Source organism: Gorilla gorilla, chromosome 4, assembly GCF_029281585.2.
Source record: "Gorilla gorilla gorilla isolate KB3781 chromosome 4, NHGRI_mGorGor1-v2.1_pri, whole genome shotgun sequence".
Taxonomy (NCBI): Eukaryota; Metazoa; Chordata; class Mammalia; order Primates; family Hominidae; genus Gorilla; species Gorilla gorilla.
In genome coordinates, this window is record NC_073228.2 from 120,027,569 (window position 1) to 120,051,768 (window position 24,200).

A 24,200-nucleotide genomic window follows, 5' to 3' on the forward strand; every position below is an offset into this window, starting at 1 on the left:
AAATTCCTAAGTTATACTTCCTCTAGCAGTGATATATCAACATTATTTCTATGAGTTTAGTTATATTCAATTTTCCAGTTATATATACACCTTTAAAGTGTTATATAAGCCAATTTAAGCAAGTTAATATTAGAGTAGAAGTGTAAACTTTGGAATTTCCTGATTTTTAACATTTTACTTTCTATGTTATTTTGGTGAACTGGATCATGCAACTTAATTTATACAGTTAGTGTGAATATACTTACAAAGAGCTAGATTTTATTTTCAGCCATCACATTATGAATAGCTTTCTTTAAAAAAAGACTATTTCATCCTCTATAATGAAGTACTTAGTGTTTGCCATTCACTTTTGGTAGCTTTTAATTTTTACCTCTTCAGCTATGATCTGAAGTCATTCCAAAAGTTATGGTCTGTTCTGTGTTTTCAGTAGAGAGTTATAGTTTCATAAATTACCCACCTGCTCTAGATGCATTGTAGAGATACAAATAGAATTGCACATACTAACTGCAGAAGCCAAAGCATTGGGTATCACCTTCCTTGTTAATCCATTTTTTTCCAACTGTTTTTGGGTTTTTGTTTTGTTTTGTTTTTGTTTTGTTTTGGAACAAGGACAGTCATAATATAGTAATACGAATTCATTCCTTAATTCTTTATTCAACAAACATCTATTGAAAATATGCCATGTGCCATATACTTCCAGGTATTGAAGATACAGCAGTAACCAAAGCAAAGTCCTTCTCTCTTAGAGCATTCATTCTAATAAGTGGAAAAAGAACATAGATTGTATAAGTGTATACTCTATCAGGTTGTGATAAACACTATGAAGAAAAATTAAGTAGGATATGGAGATGGAGAGCAATAACGGTACTGTTTTACGGAAGGTTTTTCTTCCTGATAAGATAATACCTAACTGGATACCTGAAAAAGATGTGCATGTCTTAAGGAAAAACAATCCAGTAAGTAAGAACACCAATTGCAAAGGCCCTGAGATGGAAGTGTGCTTGCTAAATTCCCAGAAGGAGGCCAGTGTGGCAGGAGTAGAGTGTGTGGGAAGAGAGGTTCAGATGATAAGGTGAGAGTAATAATGGGTATGGGAGGATATGGAATTCTGTATTGCCTTATAGGCCTTGGTAAAGACTTTGAATTTTCCTCAGAATGGAGGATGTTGAGCAGAAAAGATACATGTTCTGAATTATAGTCTATAAGGATCACTATAGCTACTGCACAGAAAACAGATTGCAAGGGAGCAATGATATAACTGATGGATAATCAATTAGTAGAATAACCATCCAGTCATGAGATGGTAGTGGTTTAGACCAGAATGATGATGGTGGAGGTAGTGAAAGGGGAATTCCAAAATACTTTGAGGGTGAATATGGTAGGATTTGTTGGTTAGATACAAAGTGTGAGATAAAGTGAGTCATTAAAGATAACCCCAAAATTTACCTGGATAACTTGTGTCTCTCTTACTTGCCTATAGTTGTCTTTACAGAAATCCTTTCCTAACCATGTTGGATCTTCTCTAGGTAGTAGCCACTCTTACTCAATTTTTACTCAAAGCTAACAGTTGTCCTTGAAGTCTATTAATGTGTCCCATTTTAACTTCTCTATAAAGAAATGGTCAGTTTCTAAATGTTTACCAAAGTTTGAAACTCCTTTAAGCAATTTAAAACATCAGATTAACTTTTCTTTCTTTTAAATAATTGTACCTTATGGCAGATATAATATAGCTTGCTAACTAAGAGATGTGGAGAACCAGTTTGCTGGGGAACAGAGCTCTTTGTGATCTCTCATAACTATTTCCTTTACTTCCTGAATGTCTTTCTAAATGCCACATTCAGAGTGGACTTTTCTCACCACCACATTTAAAACACTCCCGCATTACTTTCTTTTTTTTTTTTTTTTTTTTTTTTTGAGACGGAGTCTCGCTCTGTCGCCCAGGCTGGAGTGCAGTGGCGCGATCTCGGCTCACTGCAAGCTCCGCCTCCTGGGTTCACGCCATTCTCCTGCCTCAGCCTCCCGAGTAGCTGGGACTACAGGCGCCCGCCACCACGCCCGGCTAATTTTTAGTATTTTTAGTAGAGACGGGGTTTCACCGTGTTAGCCAGGATGGTCTCGATCTCCTGACCTCGTGATCCACCCGCCTCGGCCTCCCAAAGTGCTGGGATTACAGGCGTGAGCCACCGCGCCCGGCCCACTCCCGCATTACTTTCTATCTCCTTACCTTGTTGTATTTGTCTCAGTTGTATTTAATATATGATATATATATTTGTTATTTATTTTTGTGTCTGTATCACCTCACTAAAATACAAATTTCTTAAGGGCAGTGGCTTTAAAAAAATAATTGCTGCAGCTCAGTGGGCTAGGTAGTTAGTAACTTACTATAAATGAATTGAATGAATAGATGGTTTTAAGTAGATGTCCTTATATCACGTAATGGGTGTTTATTAAATGGCAGCATGAAAAGAATAATGGGTATCCTTGTACATTGCCAGTGGCAATGAATGTAAAATTGTATAGCCACTCAGGAAAACAATATGGCAGTTCATAAAAAATTATACATAGAATTACCATATGACCTAGCATTGCTACTTCTGAGTGTATATTCAAAAGAATAGCAAGGACTCAGATATTTATCCACCCATGTTTGTAGCAGCAGAATTCACAATAGCCAAAAGGTGGAGGCAACCCAAGTATTTATGGGCAGATGCATGGATAAGCAAAATATGGTATATACATGCAACGGGATATTATTCGGTCATAAAAAGGAATGAAATTCTGCCATACGTTGCAACATGGATGAAACTTGAAGACATTCCGCTAAGTAAAATAAGCCAGTCACAAAAGGACAAATGTGGTATGATTTTATTTTATAAGGTACATAGAGCGGTCAAATTCATAGAGACAGAAAGTAGAATGGTTGTTGCTAGAGGCCAGGGGGAATGAGGAGTAGGGAGTTATTGTTTAATGGGTACAGAGCTTTAGTTAAAGAAGATGAAAAAGTCTGGAGATGGATGGTGGTGATGGTTGCACAACAATATGAATGTACTTGTTGCCACAGAACTGTACTCAAAATGGTTAATTTGGCAAATTTTATGTTATGTATATTTTATCACAATTTAGAAAAAAATAAAAAAAAATGTTCTGAGCTTGAATCTCACATTCACCTTGTTGGCTTTTTGGACTTATTCACTGTTTGTTTATTTGTTGAGATAGATTGTCTCTGTCTCCCAGGCTGGAGTGCAGTGGCGTGATCTTCGTTCTCTGCAACCTCCACCTACAAGATTCAAGCAATTCTCATGCCTCAGCCTCCTGAGTAGCTGGGATTACAGGCATGTGCCACCACGCCTAGCTGATTTTTTTTCTATTTTTAGTAGAGACAGCGTTTGCCAGGCTGACTAGGCTGGACTGGAATTCCTGGCATCAAGTGATCCACTCTCGTCGGCCTCCCAAAGTGTTGGGATTACAGGTGTGAGCCAGCGTGCCCAGCCTGGACTTATTAACTGTTCTGCTTTAGGCTTTTACAAATAGAATCTAAAACATTTAACCTAACATCTGAGATGTGGGTTTACCACTGTTATTCCAAGTCCTTTAATTTTGTATGTCTTCATTTTAAAGTCCCTAAGTTCGTGTTATTAATGGTTATTTTCCTATATGTTTTACTTTCTCATGTATATAAAATTCATATTTTAAAGTCTTAAATTCTGTTTTCTGATGTTGAGGGTCCTATAAGGTTGTACTCTTAATGGGTGGCTTACTTTCATTTTCTCATTTAATTATTATTTTTTAAAAATTTCCTAGTTATTGGTTCTCATGTTATTTCTTATGATTGTTGTCAGTGTCTCCCTAAATCTAATAGACAGAAATCACAAAGTAATTTTAAACAGGGGAAGTTTAATATAAAGAATTACAAAGCTATGATATGTGAGTAACTATAAAAGTGTAAAGAGAACTGTAACAAACATACTAGGCCTGAAGGAGGAGAGTATTTAAGGGAAAGAACTTGGAAGAGGGTCCTTCCCCAAAGTTAGAGTTCAGAGCTTGTTAGAGAAGGTACAATCTGCTAAGGCCAGAGTTGGTCTGTAGTTGCTGGGCAAGCAGGAAACAATCTTTTGGGGGTGCAGTCAAGCTGAGGCTCCTGGATGGGCTTGCAAAGGTAGTCACAGTGCCACTGACTGGTAGCATGTTCTAGAACACGTACTATTGTGTTGGAAGAGCCTCAGAGCAGTGATTAAGACAGGGATCCAGTGGACAAAGGGTCTTAATGGAGATGGGAAACTTGGGAGGGGTTGATTGTATTGGGTGGACCAGAAATAAGCTGGGACATTTGGAATGGGTTTTGAGAAAGGAAAGAAAGAGACAGCTTTCTGTCTCCTCTCGTCTTCATATGTTTAAAATACATGTAAATGTAAATGCTCTTTGCATTAATATCTTTTCATCTTCATTGCTTTAACTGAAGCTTTTATTATCTCCATCCTAAGGGACTGCATTATTCTCCTAATTTATCTTCCTGCCTTCAGAATCTTCCTCTTCCAACCTAGTGTCATTTTTCTAAAACAAAGTTCTGATATGATACTTTCCTGCTTAAAATGTCTAAGTGACCCCCCCACCCCACTGCAGAATAATGTGACTTTGTAGGATCAGATCTCTGCCTACTCTGTTAGTTTCTTTTCATCGCACTTTCCCATAGTCATCCTAGGAACCTTCTGTATTCAATCTTTCAAAGATTTTCAAGCATCATTTTCTTCTCCTTTACATATTTTGTCCCTTCTCTTCTCCCTTACCTTTGCATCTGGAAAAATTTATCAATCATTTAAAACTTATATGCTACCTTGTTTGCCCAAACCTTCCTCAGTACTAAGTGGCCGTTTCACTTTGAACATGCTTTCATTTGTATATGTATCTCTCATCCCACTTCATACTGAGTTTTGTTTCCTTATTCATATTTTTCCATTTGGAATTTACACAGCACATAGTGGGTGCTTAATAAACGTTTATTATCTGAACGAATAAACCTGCGTACTTGGCTTTAATATTCTTTTATTCAGATAATATGAGCATGTACCTTAACTTAAAAAGATAGGGTTCAGAATGGTACACACTATACTTGAGAGTTATTTGGGCTCTTGTGTGTTTTGTGCCTGTAAAAGAAATAAATACTTCATTTTCCTAATGTTTAGGTATTTAGCTGTATGATAGATAAAGCAAGTTAGAGATAAGGAAAGTAAGGTGAAAATGAGCCAACTGCTTAAATGAATGATGGAGTTGAGATAGAAACCACTTCATTGTGGATTGTCTTCTTTTATTCTCATTAGTATTACAAGATTGCTTAGATAAGTATTTATTTATTGAGCCTCTACTATGTAACAAACATTGTGTTAGACCTGTGATTCTAGGTTCTTTCCCACTTCTTAAGATTCTGTGATTAATTAGTAAGATTTAAGCCTTAAACAAAACTTACTTTATAAAATTGTTCTAAAGTATATGATTACATTACATATTTGGAGTTATTATAAAATTACTATCAAATTAACAGATAATAAAGTACAATAAAACCCCTGAAGGCACCAAAAATGTATCTTGGGTATGCAAATGTACATGTGTAAATATTTATAATTTTAAAAATGTGTGCATAACTATAATAACGGGGATGATGCCCCCTATTTGAGTTCCTGTCCCTAAAAATATTCACTATTCTAATTCCTAAGAAGCACTTAATATTATAGCATCAGGAGATATATCATCTCAGGCCAAGTTTACTTTCTAGCCTAGATGGGCCTTTTGCAGTTAGTTGACTCTGCTTTTCTTAGTAGCATTAAGGACAGTTGGTTTATAATAAGGTTTTAGCACAAAGGTTAATGCCCAGATTTATTCTCAGAAGTGGTTAGCTGTAGTTGATGCAGATGGCCACTAGAATGTATTCATATAAACATCTTCCATTCCAAAATGTTAAGAAAATATAACATTGTATAACTTAATTATTCAATTACATTAGATACATGTTATTTAATAATATACCTGAACCAGAGGCTTAGGGATTTCAGATGCTCTGTGTTAAAGGAATACAAAATAAGCTTGTTTTAAAATGTAATGCATCATGCTTCTGTCCCCATGTTTACCTATGTAATTTTATGATTCCATAGATGAAATAGCTGAAAGAGAACCATTATGTTATCAAACACTGTGTCATGCTTGCTGAGTTTGCAAAAATATAAAATGTACAATGTGTAACTTTTATCTTCAGGAAGTTTATAACCTAATAAATAAGATTCAATACACATAAAACCTTTAATGTACGATTAAGTGATAAAGTATTAAGACTATAAGTGTTCTGGGAGTTAAATAATTTTAAAACAGATTTTAGAAATAATCTAATATCTCATTTTATTGTTGAGGAAACAAAAGTCTGGACTAGCTGTTTAACTCAAAAATCTGCCGAGAGTTACACTGCTGGATAATGTCAGAACCAGACTAAGAACACAGGTTTCCTGACTTTGGCCTGGTACTCTTTCCATTTGTAAATACCCACGAGCCTGTGTGGAATGGACTTGATTCAAAGCATATAGAAGAAATGAGACATTGAGGGTTATGGGTAGGTGGTGGGGAGAAGAGCTGTTCCACAATGGAAGGAACAAGAAGGACGCTTAAAAGACCTGGCACAGAGCATAAGGAATGGCCTCATGAGAGTAGAAGGTATACAATAGGAATTAATTTCAGTTAGTAACCTGGGCCTGGATTGAAGCAGTCCTTGCAAACCAGGTAGTTTTTATGGGATAGGCACCAGAATGCTTTTATAGATTTCTTGAGCAGGATGACTTGATAAAAATTATATCAGTTTTATCAACTGGAAGGCCAGTGTGATGGTAACCATGAAAGACTGAAGTAATATTGAGGCAGGAAAAGGTAGTAGTAGTAGGAATGAAGTAGAAAACTCAAATCTACAAGACATTTCTTGGGGGAAAATGATTGGACGAGATGGCAGTTTTCTATAGAAAATAAAGGTAAGAAGAGTGTAGCAAGCAGAATGCTACTTCCGTGGACAGAAATAAAATAACTTGGAAGGAGGGCTGGGATGAATTGAGGTTTTTTGTTGTTGTTATTCTTGATATTAAAAAGATTATTACTCAGTGTTAAAGCTTACTGTAAAATATAGGATTTTAGGTTTTTGAGAGCTTTCCATATGTTTGGACAGTCAATACTGAAATTTTTGAATTTAGGGTTAATAATTGATTATATCTGTTGTATACACTTAGAGACGCTTGAGTTACCTCTGTACATTTTCAGTTATATGTATAAAACATTTTTGAATGGAGTAATATGTACATTCAGGTTTATAGAAACCTTGATGGATATGATTTAATACAAATTAGCAATAGTATATCTAAATTTGTAATTGTCACTGATCCATTGCTTAGGATATATTTTAAAATATGTTCACTAAATTGTTTTCAGTTAAGTTATTCATTTATCTTTCTATTCTTTTATTTTTATTTTTATTTTTTTTATTTTTTATTTTTATTATACTTTCAGGGTACATGTGCACATTGTGCAGGTTAGTTACATATGTATACATGTGCCATGCTGGTGCGCTGCACCCACTAACTCGTCATCTAGCATTAGGTATATCTTCCCAATGCTATCCCTCCCCGCTCCTCCCACCCCACCACAGTCCCCAGAGTGTGATATTCCCCTTCCTGTGTCCATGTGATCTCATTGTTCAATTCCCACCTTTGAGTGAGAATATGCGGTGTTTGGTTTTTTGTTCTTGTGATAGTTTACTGAGAATGATGGTTTCCGATTTCATCCATGTCCCTACAAAGGACATGAACTCATCATTTTTAATGGCTGCATAGTATTCCATGGTGTATATGTGCCACATTTTCTTAATCCAGTCTATCATTGTTGGACATTTGGGTTGGTTCCAAGTCTTTGCTATTGTGAATAATGCTGCAATAAACATACATGTGCATGTGTCTTTATAGCAGCATGATTTATAGTCATTTGGGTATATACCCAGTAATGGGATGGCTGGGTCAAGTGGTATTTCTAGTTCTAGATCCCTGAGGAATCGCCACACTGACTTCCACAATGGTTGAACTAGTTTACAGTCCCACCAACAGTGTAAAAGTGTTCCTATTTCTCCACATCCTCTCCAGCACCTGTTGTTTCCTGACTTTTTAATGATTGCCATTCTAACTGGTGTGAGATGGTATCTCATAGTGGTTTTGATTTGCATTGCTCTGATGGCTAGTGATGATGAGCATTTTTTCATGTGTCTTTTGGCTGCATAAATATCTTCTTTTGAGAAGTGTCTGTTCATGTCCTTCGCCCACTTTTTGATGGGGTTGTTTGTTTTTTTCTTGTAAATTTGTTTGAGTTCATTGTAGATTCTGGATATTAGCCCTTTGTCAGATGAGTAGGTTGTGAAAATTTTCTCCCATTTTGTAGGTTGCCTGTTCACTCTGATGGTAGTTTCTTTTGCTGTGCAGAAGCTCTTTAGTTTAATTAGATCCCATTTGTCAATTTTGTCTTTTGTTGCCATTGCTTTTGGTGTTTTGGACATGAAGTCCTTGCCCATGCCTATGTCCTGAATGGTACTGCCTAGGTTTTCTTCTAGGGTTTTTATGGTTTTAGGTCTAACGTTTAAATCTTTAATCCATCTTGAATTGATTTTTGTATAAGGTGTAAGGAAGGGATCCAGTTTCAGCTTTCTACATATGGCTAGCCAGTTTTCCCAGCATCATTTATTAAATAGGGAATCCTTTCCCCATTGCTTGTTTTTGTCAGGTTTGTCAAAGATCAGATAGTTGTAGGTATGCGGCGTTATTTCTGAGGGCTCTGTTCTGTTCCATTGATCTATATCTCTGTTTTGGTACCAGTACCATGCTGTTTTGGTTACTGTAGCCTTTTAGTATAGTTTGAAGTCAGGTAGTGTGATGCCTCCAGCTTTGTTCTTTTGGCTTAGGATTGACTTGGCGACACAGACTCTTTTTTGGTCCCATATAAACTTTAAAGTAGTTTTTTCCAATTCTGTGAAGAAAGTCATTGGTAGCTTGATGGGGATGGCATTGAATCTGTAAATTACCTTGGGCAGTATGGCCATTTTCACAATATTGATTCTTCCTACCCATGAGCATGGAATGTTCTTCCATTTGTTTGTATCCTCTTTTATTTCCTTGAGCAGTGGTTTGTAGTTCTCCTTGAAGAGGTCCTTCACATCCCTTGTAAGTTGGATTCCTAGGTATTTTATTCTCTTTGAAGCAATTGTGAATGGGAGTTCACTCATGATTTGGCTCTCTGTTTGTCTGTTGTTGGTGTATAAGAATGCTTGTGATTTTTGTACATTGATTTTGTATCCTGGTACTTTGCTGAAGTTGCTTATCAGCTTAAGGAGATTTTGGGCTGAGACAATGGGGTTTTCTAGATATACAATCATGTCGTCTGCAAACAGGGACAATTTGACTTCCTCTTTTCCTAATTGAATACCCTTTATTTCCTTCTCCTGCCTAATTGCCCTGGCCAGAACTTCCAACACTATGTTGAATAGGAGTGGTGAGAGAGGGCATCCCTGTCTTGTGCCAGTTTTCAAAGGGAATACTTCCAGTTTTTGCCCATTCAGTATGATATTGGCTGTGGGTTTGTCATAGATAGCTCTTATTATTTTGAAATACGTCCCATCAATACCTAATTCATTGAGAGTTTTTAGCATGAAGGGTTGTTGAATTTTGTCAAAGGCTTTTTCTGCATCTATTGAGATAATCATGTGGTTTTTGTCTTTGGCTCTGTTTATATGCTGGATTACATTTATTGATTTGCGTATATTGAACCAGCCTTGCATCCCAGGGATGAAGCCCACTTGATCATGGTGGATAAGCTTTTTGATGTGCTGCTGGATTCGGTTTGCCAGTATTTTATTGAGGATTTTTGCATCAATGTTCATCAAGGATATTGGTCTAAAATTCTCTTTTTTGATTGTGTCTCTTCCCGGCTTTGGTATCAGAATGATGCTGGCCTCATAAAATGAGTTAGGGAGGATTCCTTCTTTTTCTGTTGATTGGAATAGTTGTAGAAAGAATGGTACCAGTTCCTACTCGTACCTCTGGTAGAATTCGGCTGTGAATCCATCTGGTCCTGGACTCTTTTTGGTTGGTAAACTATTGATTATTGCCACAATTTCAGAGCCTGTTATTGGTCTATTCAGAGATTCAACTTCTTCCTGGTTTAGTCTTGGGAGAGTGTATGTGTCGAGGAATTTATCCATTTCTTCTAGATTTTCTAGTTTATTTGCGTAGAGGTGTTTGTAGTATTCTCTGATGGTAGTTTGTATTTCTGTGGGATCAGTGGTGATATCCCCTTTATCATTTTTTATTGTGTCTATTTGATTCTTCTCTCTTTTTTTCTTTATTAGTCTTGCTAATGGTCTATCAATTTTGTTGATCCTTTCAAAAAACCAGCTCCTGGATTCATTGATTTCTTGAAGGGTTTTTTGTGTCTCTATTTCCTTCAGTTCTGCTCTGATTTTAGTTATTTCTTGCCTTCTGCTAGCTTTGGAATATGTTTGCTCTTGCTTTTCTAGTTCTTTTAATTGTGATGTTAGGGTGTCAGTTTTTGATCTTTCCTGCTTTCTCTTGTGGGCATTTAGTGCTATAAATTTCCCTCTACACACTGCTTTGAATGTGTCCCAGAGATTCTGGTATGTTGTGTCTTTGTTCTCGTTGGTTTCAGAGAACATCTTTATTTCTGCCTTCATTTCGTTTTGTACCCAGTAGTCATTCAGGAACAGGTTGTTCAGTTTCCATGTAGTTGAGCGGCTTTGAGTGAGATTCTTAATCCTGAGTTCTAGTTTGATTGCACTGTGGTCTGAGAGATAGTTTAATTTCTGTTCTTTTACATTTGCTGAGGGGAGCTTTACTTCCAACTATGTGGTCAATTTTGGAATAGGTGTGATGTGGTGCTGAAAAAAATGTATATTCTGTTGATTTGGGGTGGAGAGTTCTGTAGATATCTATTAGGTCCGCTTGGTGCAGAGCTGAGTTCAGTTCCTGGGTATCCTTGTTGACTTTCTGTCTCGTTGATCTGTCTAATGTTGACAGTGGGGTGTTAAAGTCTCCCATTATTACTGTGTGGGAGTCTAAGTCTCTTTGTAGGTCACTCAGGACTTGCTTTATGAATCTGGGTGCTCCTGTATTGGGTGCATATATATTTAGGATAGTTAGCTCTGCTTCTTGAATTGATGCCTTTACCATTATGTAATGGCCTTCTTTGTCTCTTTTGATCTTTGTTGGTTTAAAGTCTGTTGTATCAGAGACTAGGATTGCAACCCCTGCCTTTTTTTGTTTTCCATTTGCTTGGTAGATCTTCCTCCATCCTTTTATTTTGAGCCTATGTGTGTCTCTGCACGTGAGATGGGTTTCCTGTATACAGCACACTGATGGGTCTTGACTCTTTATCCAGTTTGCCAGACTGTGTCTTTTAATTGGAGAATTTAGTCCATTTACATTTAAAGTTAATATTGTTATGTGTGAATTTGATCCTGTCATTATGATGTTAGCTGGTGATTTTGCTCTTTAGTTGATGCAGTTTCTTCCTAGTCTCGACGGTCTTTACATTTTGGCATGACTTTGCAGTGGCTGGTACCGGTTGTTCCTTTCCATGTTTAGTGCTTCCTTCAGGAGCTCTTTTAGGGCAGGCCTGGTGGTGACAGAATCTCTCAGCATTTGGTTGTCTGTAAAGTATTTTATTTCTCCTTCACTTATGAAGCTTAGTTTGGCTGGATATGAAATTCTGGATTGAAAATTCTTTTCTTTAAGAATGTTGAATATTGGCCCCCAGTCTCTTCTGGCTTGTAGGGTTTCTTCCAAGAGATCCGCTGTTAGTCTGATGGGCTTCCCTTTGAGGGTAACCCGACCTTTCTCTCTGGCTGCCCTTAACATTTTTTCCTTCATTTCAATTTTGGTGAATCTGACAATTATGCGTCTTGGAGTTTCTCTTCTCGAGGAGTATCTTTGTGGCATTCTCTGTATTTCCTGAATCTGAACATTGGCCTGCCTTGCTAGATTGGGGAAGTTCTCCTGGGTAATATCCTGCAGAGTGTTTTCCAGCTGGGTTCCATTGTCTCCGTCACTTTCAGGTACACCAGTCAGACGTAGATTTGGTCTTTTCACATAATCCCATATTTCTTGGAGGCTTTGCTCATTTCTTTTTATTCTTTTTTCTCTAAACTTCCCTTCTCGCTTCATTTCATTCATTTCATCTTCCATTGCTGATACCATTTCTTCCAGTTGATCGCATCGGCTCCTGAGGCATCTGCATTCTTCACGTAGTTCTCGAGCCTTGGTTTTCAGCTCCATCAGCTCCTTTAAGCACTTCTCTGTATTGGTTATTCTAGTTATACATTCTTCTAATTTTTTTTCAAAGTTTTCAACTTCTTTGCCTTTGGTTTGAATGTCCTCCCGTAGCTCAGAGGAGGAGAGACGCTCTGCGTTTTAGAGTTTCCAGTTTTTCTGTTCTGTTTTTTCCCCATCTTTGTGGTTTTATCTACTTTTGGTCTTTGATGATGGTGATGTACAGATGGGTTTTCGGTGTGGATGTCCTTTCTGTTTGTTAGTTTTCCTTCTAACAGACAGGACCCTCAGCTGCAGGTCTGTTGGAATACCCTGCCGTGTGAGGTCTCAGTGTGCCCTTGCTGGGGGGTGCCTCCCAGTTAGGCTGCTCGGGGGTCAGGGGTCAGGGACCCACTTGAGGAGGCAGTCTGCTGGTTCTCAGATCTCCAGCTGCGTGCTGGGAGAACCACTGCTCTCTTCAAAGCTGTCAGACAGGGACATTTAAGTCTGCAGAGGTTACTGCTGTCTTTTTGTTTGTCTGTGCCCTGCCCCCAGAGGTGGAGCCTACAGAGGCAGGCAGGCCTCCTTGAGCTGTGGTGGGCTCCACCCAGTTCGAGGTTCCAGGCTGCTTTGTTTACCTAAGGAAGCCTGGGCAATGGCGGGCGCCCCTCCCCCAGCCTCGCTGCTGCCTTGCAGTTTGATCTCAGACTGCTGTGCTAGCAATCAGCGAGATTCCGTGGGCGTAGGACCCTCCGAGCCAGGTGTGGGATATAGTCTCGTGGTGCGCTGTTTTTTAAGGCGGTCTGAAAAGCGCAATATTCGGGTGGTAGTGACCCGATTTTCCAGGTGCATCCGTCACCCCTTTCTTTGACACGGAAAGGGAACTCCCTGACCCCTTGCGCTTCCCAGGTGAGGCAGTGCCTCGCCCTGCTTCGGCTCCCGCACGGTGCGCGCACCCACTGGCCTGTGCCCACTGTCTGGCACTCCCTAGTGAGATGAACCCGGTACCTCAGATGGAAATGCAGAAATCACCCGTCTTCTGCGTCGCTCACGCTGGGAGCTGTAGACCGGAGCTGTTCCTATTCAGCCATCTTGGCTCCTCTCCTCATTTATCTTTTGTTTAGGTCCTAGGCCACTGAAATGGAGTACAAGAGAAGTGGATTTTTTTTCTAATTTGATTTTTGTCCTGTATTAGTCTTGGAATAATGGATTTGTATTTCATACATAATTTTAGTGCCTCATATTTTTAATAATAGTTGCCTAGACAATACAATTTATTGTGAAATTTTCTATTAGCAATTCGTTCTAAATGTTTAAGAAATTATACATTTTTCTCTTTTTGTGACCTTCAATCTTAAAAGTTTATTTGAAAAGCGAATTTAGTGAAACCAAAATTAAAAAAAAAGAAACTACCTAACTAAAAAAATATATTCTTAAAACTATTTTTATAAAATCAATTTTTTTGACTTGGGATCATTTAGGGGGATCGCATATATTGTAGTATATCAGCTATTGACTACATTTTAATTCTTATCATTTTAATGAATTTTTTATTGTAATTTCTAGGAGAAAATGATGAAATGCTTATTTTAAAAGTCTTTATTAGGCTCATGTCTCTCATCCCATCACTTGGGGAGGCTGAGGTGGGCAGATTGCCTGAGCTTAGTAGTTCGAGACCAGCGTGGACAACATGGTGAAACCCTGTTTCTACAAAAATTACCTGGGCATGATGACACACACCTGTAGTTCCAGCTACTTGGTGGGCTGAGGTGGGAGGATCACTTGAGCCTGGGAGGTTGAAGCTGCAGTGAGCTGAGACTGTGCCACTGTACTTCAGCCTGGGTGACTGAGTGAGACCCTGTCTCCAAAAAATATGAAATAAAAAAGTCTTTATTATTCTTGCTGTACTTTCATTTTAATTAGAAATTATTTCTCTAGTGTACTTCTCTGTTGGATTACATTGAGATCTCTGGAAGTGGTATGTGAATGTATGGTCAGTTGATAATATGTGAATTCTAAATGCTGAAATTTATGCTTTTGGGGTGTTTATCAGTGTTCTTATTATTGACTAAGATTATGCTTTGTATCTTCTATCTTTGGAAGTTGTGTGAAATAGTGATACAGTGCAAATTATAGCTGAGCTGGTGTTTTACATCTAGTATGAAAGAAATTAGCAGAAATCAGAGTAGTTTAAACCTGTCTACATTATTGCTACTGAGTTTTGAGTCATAGATTTTTTAAAAAACTATGAAACATGGTTAATCATAAAAATCCACATAAAGAAGGAAATAATAATAGGATGTCTGTTTTGTCGAATTCCAGAAATATTTTTAGAGAACTATTATTTTGAAATGTGCAGGATGCTTCTGGTTCAAGGACCATACTTTGAGAATCATTGTTATAAATCATGGTGGAACCATTTGACCTAATCAAGATGAAAATGAGAAGGAAGGTTTTTTAATTTAAGAAAGTGATCTTTAACTTCTGGCAACGTGATCTTGCTTATCACAGTAGTAGGATATTATAAAATTGGCCAACATCTCAGCATTTCTTTAAACTTTCTACTATATTCATTTATTTATTCAGTAAATATTTACTAAACATCTAACATGTGCCAGGCATATTTCGAGCTGGAGATAAAGAGTAGGATAGACATAGCTCCTGCCCCCATGGAGTTTATATTCTCTTAGGGGACGTATATATGAACAAAAACAGGTAAACAGAGAAATTATGTAGTTGCCAGTTGAAATATGTCATGTGAAGGACAAGAACAAGGAGATGATTGATACTATTAGCAAACTGTTTTAGGTGTAGTGATCTCTGAGGAGATGACATTGAAACTGAGACCCACAGAAGAGAAACAACTAGGTCTATTAAGAGGAGGGAGGCGCATTATCCAAGCAGACAATTGAATGTATACAGGCTTTGAGGCAACAACAACAACAAAAAGTTTCTTTAGTCTAAGAACTGATAGTACTTTAGCTCTAGGCTACTATTTAATATTAAGATTATGGATGGAAGGCAGGGAGGGAGGTGAAAGAGAAAGAGAAGAGAAATTAAGAACAATAGGTTTCCGGTTTATGTAAATTAATGAATGGTAGTATTGTTTACTGAAATGGGGAAGAGGTGTGGGGGGTGGGTGTTGGGGAGCTCAGCTGTTCTGAGAGAGTTTGAGCAAAAAAAAAGTCGGTTGAGGTGATTAAAAATTGATAAAGTGAGAAATCAAAGAAGAAATTTTGTTGCTGAGACATTTAGAATATTTCTCAGATATTAATAAAATTTAGAGAACAAAACAGTATTCTAGAGAAAACACTAAGGTTATCAATTAAGAGGAAAGCTATCTATTTGGGGAGGTTTAAGGGAATGTTGACATATACAAATACTAAAATATTAGAAAGCCAAGTAAAAAGGGATTAAAATTCTGTCTCCAAGTGGAAAAAATCAGATTGTCTAGAAAATAATAAATACATGATTGATATGGTTTGGCTGTGTCTCCTGACCCAAAATCTCTTCTTTAATTGTAATCCCCATAATCCTCACGTGTCAAGGGGAGGACCAAGTAGATGTAATTGGATCATGGGGGCAGTTTCCCCCATGCTGTCCTTATGATAGTGAGTCTCAAGAGATCTGATGGTTTTTTAAGCATGTGGCATTTCCCCTGCTTGCACTCACTCCTTCCTGCCACCCTGTGAAGAAGGTGCCTGCTTCTCCTTTGCCTTCTGCCATGATTATAAGTTTCCTGAGGCCTCTCCAGCAATGCAGAACTGTGAGTCAGTGAAACCGCTTTCCTTTGCAAATTACCCAGTCTTGGGTATTTCTTCATAGCAATGTGAGAACAGACTAATATAATGATCATAAAGAGATTGTTGGTAAGAGAGGCCATTGACTCACCAGAGAACCTAGAAATAAATTACCATGGGCATATAATATCTAACATTATATTGAGTTAGTCAAAATATGAAATGTTAATATTTATAGGGGAGACTAAGGATGATGCCAGAACTGAAAGAAAAATGTTTCTAGAAGATCTAAAACCTAAAGATCTTAGCAGACTCCTTGAGAAAAATGTAAATGCCTGAAGTAGTTTTGAAAATCTGGGTTTAGCCAGCTCATGCCCTAGAATTTCAGTGACTACATAGACTCATTAAAATGAAATTCAATCTTGTTTTTATTTTAAATATATTTTTCAGGTATCCAAGGGACTGTTAGGAGGACTTAAATAACCCATATCCTTATGAAAGTGAATTATAGGCCTTGAAATTAATAAAAATCTTCAAAGTAGTATTTAATTTAAACTCGTAACTTTCTTTGTGTTCTGAGTGCCGTTTCTTTATATTTTAAAGAAATAGACCATTTCTGTTTTGTTCACCAATATATTCACTGCACTTAGCACAGTGCCACAGAGTAACCATTTAATAAATACTTTTTGAATGAATGTATAAATATAAATTTTACATTTAGTTGTGCGTTACCTGTATAGCTGATAATTAATGAAGCAGTTCCTTTGTGGCCCTTAGGAAATGTCTCTACTGTGACCATATTCAAGTATATATGGTGGCAGGCTATACGTGAATAGAATTAGTGCTTATTAGAAATGAGGTAGGATGTTTTTGAGATTATATGTTTCCATGCACTGCAGAGCATACTGGTGTTATTTTATACAAAATATAAATAACTTTTGGATTTTGTGTGGATTTTAATTATTTTAATCAGTCTCCCGTTAAGGGTTAATAATCCAGTTAACTGTGTTGTTCTCAAATTCCAAATACTAAATTACTGAAGTCATGATGCTTTGGGGAACAAATACTGTTAATGACTAGTGAAAGAAGTTTTATGGATCTCACATTGTTTCTGGAAGACCAATAGATATATTTATTACCATAATACGTAGAAAAAGGACAGACATTTCTATGTGGTCCTTAGTTCTGTCTCTCTTTTTTTTTTAATCCAGCATGTCAGTCCTTTTGTGTTCACTCCCTAATTATGTATTTACATTTTCTTTATTTTTCTTAACTATATATCTGACCTTTTTTTTTTTTTTCTCAAGGTCTTGATTAAAATCAGCTTTACTCTACAATAAGTTGAATTGATTTGGTCTTCTTTTTCTCATGATCCTATTATTTAGTGACTGTTTTCTTCAAATATTTGTTTCCATGACTTTTGTTACTTCTTTATAGACATATTTTTAGTAGTTGCAATTTCACCTCCACCCAGCCTTTCTGGGTTGATAATATTGGTTAACACTGACTCCTAGGGTACAGTCTCATCAGTGTTGGTGTGGAATTAAGATATAATGAACACCAAACCTAAAAAAGCAGCGTCAACTTTTACTCCAGCAGCAGTGGAGTTGTTATTTACCAAAAGAAAACAGATTCAGCAGAGATCTGTTAGAATGCCTATGTTATGCCCTATTAATCTAAAACAGTTACATGATAATTCTCTACGGTTGAACTGTTTTTAATAGTATGTATGAGAAAACATTTTATGGGCTTTTAGCCAGAAGATTTTATATATAAATGGTAGTAGAGGAACATTGTTAAATTCATGAATCTTGGAGGCAATGTAATATAATCGATTTTCGGGCTTTTAAATCAGCTTTGAATCCTGACCCCTTCACTTACTAACTTTGTGACTGTAGGCAAGTTACTTGACTCCTCTGGGCCTTAACTTCCTATTTTGCAAAATGAGAATAATATGACTTCCTGACAAGAATTTTGAAAGAATAGAAGGCAGTTATACAAAATGTGTGATAAAAGTTTTGGCACATACAGGTTTCTTCCCAAAGATGAACAAGTCCTACTGCTAAGTATAGAAAGGGAGATAAAAGTAAAAGTTCCTCATTATTTCTTAGAGCTTTGTGCCCATAGATCTTTATATTGTCTTAACCTATGTGATCCACAATGACCCAAACTACAATGTATGTCTTAAGAAAGCGTAGAATTTTTACTTTTTTGTTCAGTTTGAACAAAAATGGTCAGTTGTGCTCTGAGTCTTAGGTGTCTTCTAGATATAAGTATGTGGGAAGGACAAAGACAAGGGGCATTTAACAGAACCTCAGGTCCTACTTCTAGCAGAGCAGCTATACTTTTCTGTTTTACCATTTGTATTTCTGTGTAAGATATTGATTGAACAAAGGGGTCTGTGTATTACAAAAAAGCTTGAAAAAACAAAAGCAGGGTCAAGCAGTCTATTTCTTGGCTTTCCTTTTTCTCCGATCCCACCCTGATTTCTCCTTGGCGTTTTAAAGTTTACGGGAATGGGTGGGAGTTAGGGTGGGGAAGTAGGGAGGAATTCCATTCTGTCTTATTGCATGGAGTTCTCTGAGAACAAAACATAGCAAAAGGACAAGGGTCCTATGCAAAGAGGGCATTTCTGGTGGAAAAATTCCTTGACCTCCTTAGCTCTTGCGTTGAACTCTATCAACAAAGAGCTATGTTTTGAGCCTTGATTACAAATTTTACAACTGGTAAATAACAAATACATCTTGCCTCTGATTACTTCCTCCTCTGCCTACATTGAGATATCTTTATTAGATCCTTACTATTTTCATTATCTTCTTATCTTAGACTCTAATCACTTTACTCTCATTTCAGTGTCTGCAAGTTCTTTTCCCATTAGTCTTCTCTGTACCAACCAGCAAGAACTCTGACCCTGGATGAATGTTACCTGACTTTACTGCCATCAAGCATTTTTGGAGAAAATAACACATTGGGCTAATGGTTACCTATGATTTCCTGAGGTCTGGGTTCGACCCCTTTTAGTCATCTGAGGAATTTTTCTTTCCTCCATCTTCATTATCTTTCTCCTGTAGACTTTTTACTGTCAATGTTTAAACATGTTCAAATAAATCCAAGCATTGAATGAAGGTAACAAATTAATCAACTTGTTGGTTCAGCTGCAACTCTGTTTCTCACCCCACAGTCAAACTTTTTAAACAGATTGTTTATTTTCATTGTCTTTAGCCCATTCCAATACAGCTTCTGCTCCCATAACCCCAAACTGCTTTTGTAAATTTGTTTCACTTCCGCACTTAACAGCTTTCCCATTACCTTCTGATAGTCTCATATCCCTAACATTATATTTGCACAATTCTACCTCTCCTTTCTAGCTCTAAGCACTTTTTTCATTTCATGAAATACAGTTAATATTCTCCTTCTCTGGGTTTTTGCAGGTTCTACCCTTTAACTGGCAAACACTCTCTGCCTTCCTCAACTCCTCCCACCTAACTGTTCAGTTATCAGATGTGATCTTCTGAAGGAGGTTTACCTTGACCTGAACTGGCTGAATTCTCCTACTTTATACCTTCTCTTCACAGCACTTGTCACATTTGTAATAATGTATTTGTCATTCTCCCTGTGCCTTTTAATGTTGACTTCTAGAGATTAGGGATCCCACTGGTTATAGGACTGGAGAAGGGAGCTCAAGAAATATTTGTTGAAGAAATGACTGAATAAATTAACAACTGTAGCTTTTCCCAGTTCAGTGCATCAGTTGTGTCCTTGGCCTTATTAGAGTTTCTCTTCCTTAGCAGCATAATGAATTTTAAGTGGAGGAAAAACTGTTAGTGATTCCACTAGAGTTATTAAGCACTGTAGCCCGTAATGCATCATAGGCGCACAACATATATACTTTTCCATTATTGTCCTCTCCTTTTTGCTTTAAAAATAACTAGAAATATGTAATAATTTCAAATACTAGGAAGCTGAGTATTTTGTTTCTTAGGGCACTTTTAATCAAATCACATTATTTATTGAGTACTACTCAGTGTATATCCTAAACTAAAAAATAATAATAATAATAGACAAATGAATCAAGTTTCTAAAAATCAAAACAAAAAACTTTAAAAACAGTATGGGAATACATGTGTTCAAAAGAGACCCCAGAAAGTGTTTTCTTCCTGAATATATTTGACCCTTTTCAGCTCCTAATGCTGTAGAATAAATGAAGTGTTATGAAACTTATAATTAGGAACTATCTGAAAGCCAAATGTTTAGCTAAAATGTATGATAAATTAATGAACATACAAAGGAATAGGTAGCAGTGGCAGTGTATTTGTTTTGTAAATTTTATTTATATGCAAAATAATAATTGTATATGCATTTAAATATAATTGAATGGTATACATATGTATAGAGATTGCTACCATATTTGATGGATTGGTAAATAGTATTAGAGTTAATTTCTGAAGATATTTTAGTGTAAAGATATTGATGTAAAAAAAAAATCCAGCAACCTATCTATATATGGCTGTAACAAAGAAGAGTGATTTGGACTACTGCTACAAAGTAGGTTAAATGATCTCTAAATTACTTCATGTATTAACATTCTCTAAATTACTTCATATATTAACATTTACATGTAATATATTTGTAGTGTATTCTAATTTAAATATCCAACGGAAATTTGGAAATGAATATAGTTTGTGTTTAGCTGAGTTGAGAAAGCATAGTATGGTAATTAAATTCTTTTTTTAACCAAACATTATTATAAATAAAATTGCTGAATTCCAAGTATTTATACTTAAATAACTTTATGTTGTAAACAGTGTTTTTTTAAAGTACTTTCTTTATACCTTACACTTTATTTTATTTAAGTTGTAGCCATGTGTCTTGGGTAGAATTCTGAGAGAATAATAAGGGACTTTACCCTGTAATCACAGAAGCAGTTTGGTAATATAGGAACCAAGTGACAGCTTTTCTTTTTCAAGTATATAGATTCAGATCTGGACAGGAATCTTTAAGGGTGGCCTAAAACATCATTACGTCAGTTTACAACAGAAAGTTTACTCTGTTAGTTTCCAATAACTGTAATGGAAACTAACCTAGATGAACATTGGTACCTATTTTGCAGTTAGTGACTGATTTTATTTGACCAATTAGCACTCATGATGGAGAGGAAAATAACTTGTCTATGACCTGTCATGATCAACTCCTAAGGGACAAGCTTTGATTACCTCTTAGATTTATTGTTTTTGCCTTATCAAGTCCACTTGACTTAAAGTATGTTCTACCGGCGGAATACACTGGGGGTGGCGGGCATGGAATTTTTTTTTTGGCTAGAATTAGAGCTAATAAGTTTGATTTAGAGTAATCAGTTTTTGTCTCTGTTCTCCCAACAATTGTGTGATATTAGGAATATCTTTCTTGTGTTTCTTTTTAATAGTTTTTTTTTTATTAAAAAAAAATGGAACACTTCACAAATTTGTGCAGGGGCCATGCTAATCTTCCCTGTGTCTTTCCAATTTTAGTATATATGCTACTGAAGTAAGTGAGCACATCGTTTTTCTCTCTTTCTTCTTTGTTTGTTTGTTTCTTTCTTTTCTTTCTTTTTCCTTCCTTCCTTCCTTCTTTCTTTCTCTCTCTCTCTTTTTTTTTTTTTTGGACAAGGTCTGGCTCTATCATCCTCCAGGTTGGAGTGCAGTGGCACGATCTTGGCTCAGCTTCCACCTCACGGCTCAAGCAATCCTCCCACCTCAGCCTCCCGAGTAGCTGAGACTACAGGTGCGCACCACCACACTTGACTAATCTTTGTATTTTTTTGTAGAGAGGGGGTTTCTCCATGTTGCCCAGGCTAGTCGTGAACTTGTGAGTTCAAGCAATTCACCCACCTTGGCCTTCCAAAGTTCTGGGATTATAGGCGTAAGCCGCTGCACCCAGCCCATATGTTTGTTATTTATGAAGGTTGTGCTATCAGACACATAATATCACTGTGAAAACAACATTTGCCACATAATTCCTTAAACAATGTTTTACAAGAATAAAAAGTTTATTGATGGCTCATTGTATGTTAGGGTTTATTCTGAGTGCCTTAGGTTCCACTTCCCTCTGTGGAAGCCAAAGTGGGGCAGATAGTTCCTCTCATAACTCCTGTGACAGCTAGAGTTTGGGGCATATGACCTCCTGTGACAGCTAGATTTTCCATCAACTAGTTGGAAATCTCTGCATGAGACTTCACATCTAGGAAAAGTGATGCAAAGACGTAGCGACAGTTTAGAATTTATTTTTCTAGTGGTTTCCAACTCCCAGGCTCAAGTAGTCCTCCCACCTCAGCCTCTAGTGGCTAGAGCAGCATCCAGTGTCTCATACCAGTGGAGATACTGGTACCAGCAGTGGTGGTGGTGCCGCATTCTCAGCAGAGGCTTCCTAGGCTGTCTTTTTTTTCAGCATGATTTTGGTTGCAGTTCTGGCTTCCTAACCTTCTTTAGTGCCATCTTGTTTCCCAAGTCTGTTTCTTCAGCTTCATCATTTTGTGTGCCATCCGAATTGTTTCCTACTTAACTTAACCAGAAATCACTTCCATTCTTTGTGACCAAGAACTGGACTAGTACAATTCTCTTGGAAAAATTGGTCTTAATCCCTAGCTGTTTGGCAATATCTTATTATGATTACTTTTTTATAGCCACAGCTGCCAGAACCCTAAATTTCAGTTAACACTGTAAAGAGAATTTAAGAAAGAGGAAATAAAAGTTTATTTAAGTCATGACATCAGAAGAAAACAGTAATGAAAATCTAATGAACCGTACTATTTTCAAGAAATTGTTCATATATTTTAGCAAAATGAAAACAAAGCATATTTTTAGTTGTTGCTGTTTATTAATATTATCTTTATTATGAAAGGAGGTAATTTGTACTAGGCATGTACTCCTGACCTTCTGAAAAACCTCCCTTCATTTTTCTTTGAAGAATCTTTCCCTTTCCTGCTCTTAGAGTAGGGCTACCTCCACCAATTCAGAGGTGATGTATGTGACCTATGCCTAAGCAATCAGCACGCTTTATCTCCTTCAACACAGTGATTGGTTGAGATTGGATGAGTATATATCAGGGTACCTCCACTGAAAGATGGCTATTGCAGCTTCGAGCACCACAGCCTCACACATCACATGGAGCCGAGAAGACCAAAATATCAGAAAGTAGGACTGAGAGGATGGAGGGAGAGAAACTGAGTCCTGATGGTGTATTTTGAGGCCTATATAAATATCTAGTAGAAAATGTTATGAAACTTTTATAATTAGGAACTGTTTGAAAGTTAAATATGCAGCTAAAATATATGATTAATTAATGAATATACAGAGGAACAGATAGCAGTGACAGTGTATTTATGTTGTGGAGTTCTACTTACATACAAAATAATTGTATGTGCATTTAAATACAACTAAGTGGTACACATATGTACAGAAATTGCTACCATATTTTATAGTTTGATAAATATCCAGCTATTTTAAAAACTGTTTCTAATCCTACAGTTTCAGTTCCATAACCCATTACACTGCTTTTTTGCCTATGCCAGTTTGGGTTAGATTTTCTGTCATTGGCAACCAAGAGTTCTCTGTTTCTTTGGAATATAAATGCTAAATCATCTTGAGTTGGGATTGTAAAGTCTTGCTACCATGTTTTGAGGAATACCTCTTATTTATGTTTTAGTTACATATAACTTCTGTACCTGAAATATTAACAAGGAAAGCAACTAACAACTTTAAGCTGAAATACTAATCCTGAAAGATAAAAGAATGAAAACTCAATCCTTAAGTTCTATAAAACTTTGAGATAGCTACGTGTTTACTTTCAGAATAATTTAAATTGATAGAGTACAAGTTGGGAAACAAACACTTTAAGTGAATATTTAAGTCATGTAAAATATGTGTTTTTAAAAGTCAAATTAAACATATTACCAAATTTGCTGGAACTACATATTTTATTTATAATAAACACTTTTCTACATTTTACACCCTGTTGCCTTATATAACTTTCCACAGTTTTGACACTATAACATTGTGATTTTCTGTCAAACATGAATGAAAATACGAGTTTATGGATGATAGACTCATGCTATTTCCAGATTTCAGAGGGGTAGAGGAAGCAGCAGAAAGGCCCTGCAGCT

General features: G+C 36.7%; 1 protein-coding gene and 1 pseudogene across 7 annotated transcripts in view; one reads left to right on the top strand and one right to left on the bottom strand.

Moving 5' to 3' along the window:
* Positions 1 to 24,200, top strand: part of COMMD10 (COMM domain containing 10) — a 218,753-nt gene that overhangs the window by 94,882 nt on the left and 99,671 nt on the right. The gene's annotated exons all lie outside the window — the stretch shown is intronic.
* Positions 21,501 to 21,598, bottom strand: LOC115934762 (uncharacterized; annotated as a pseudogene).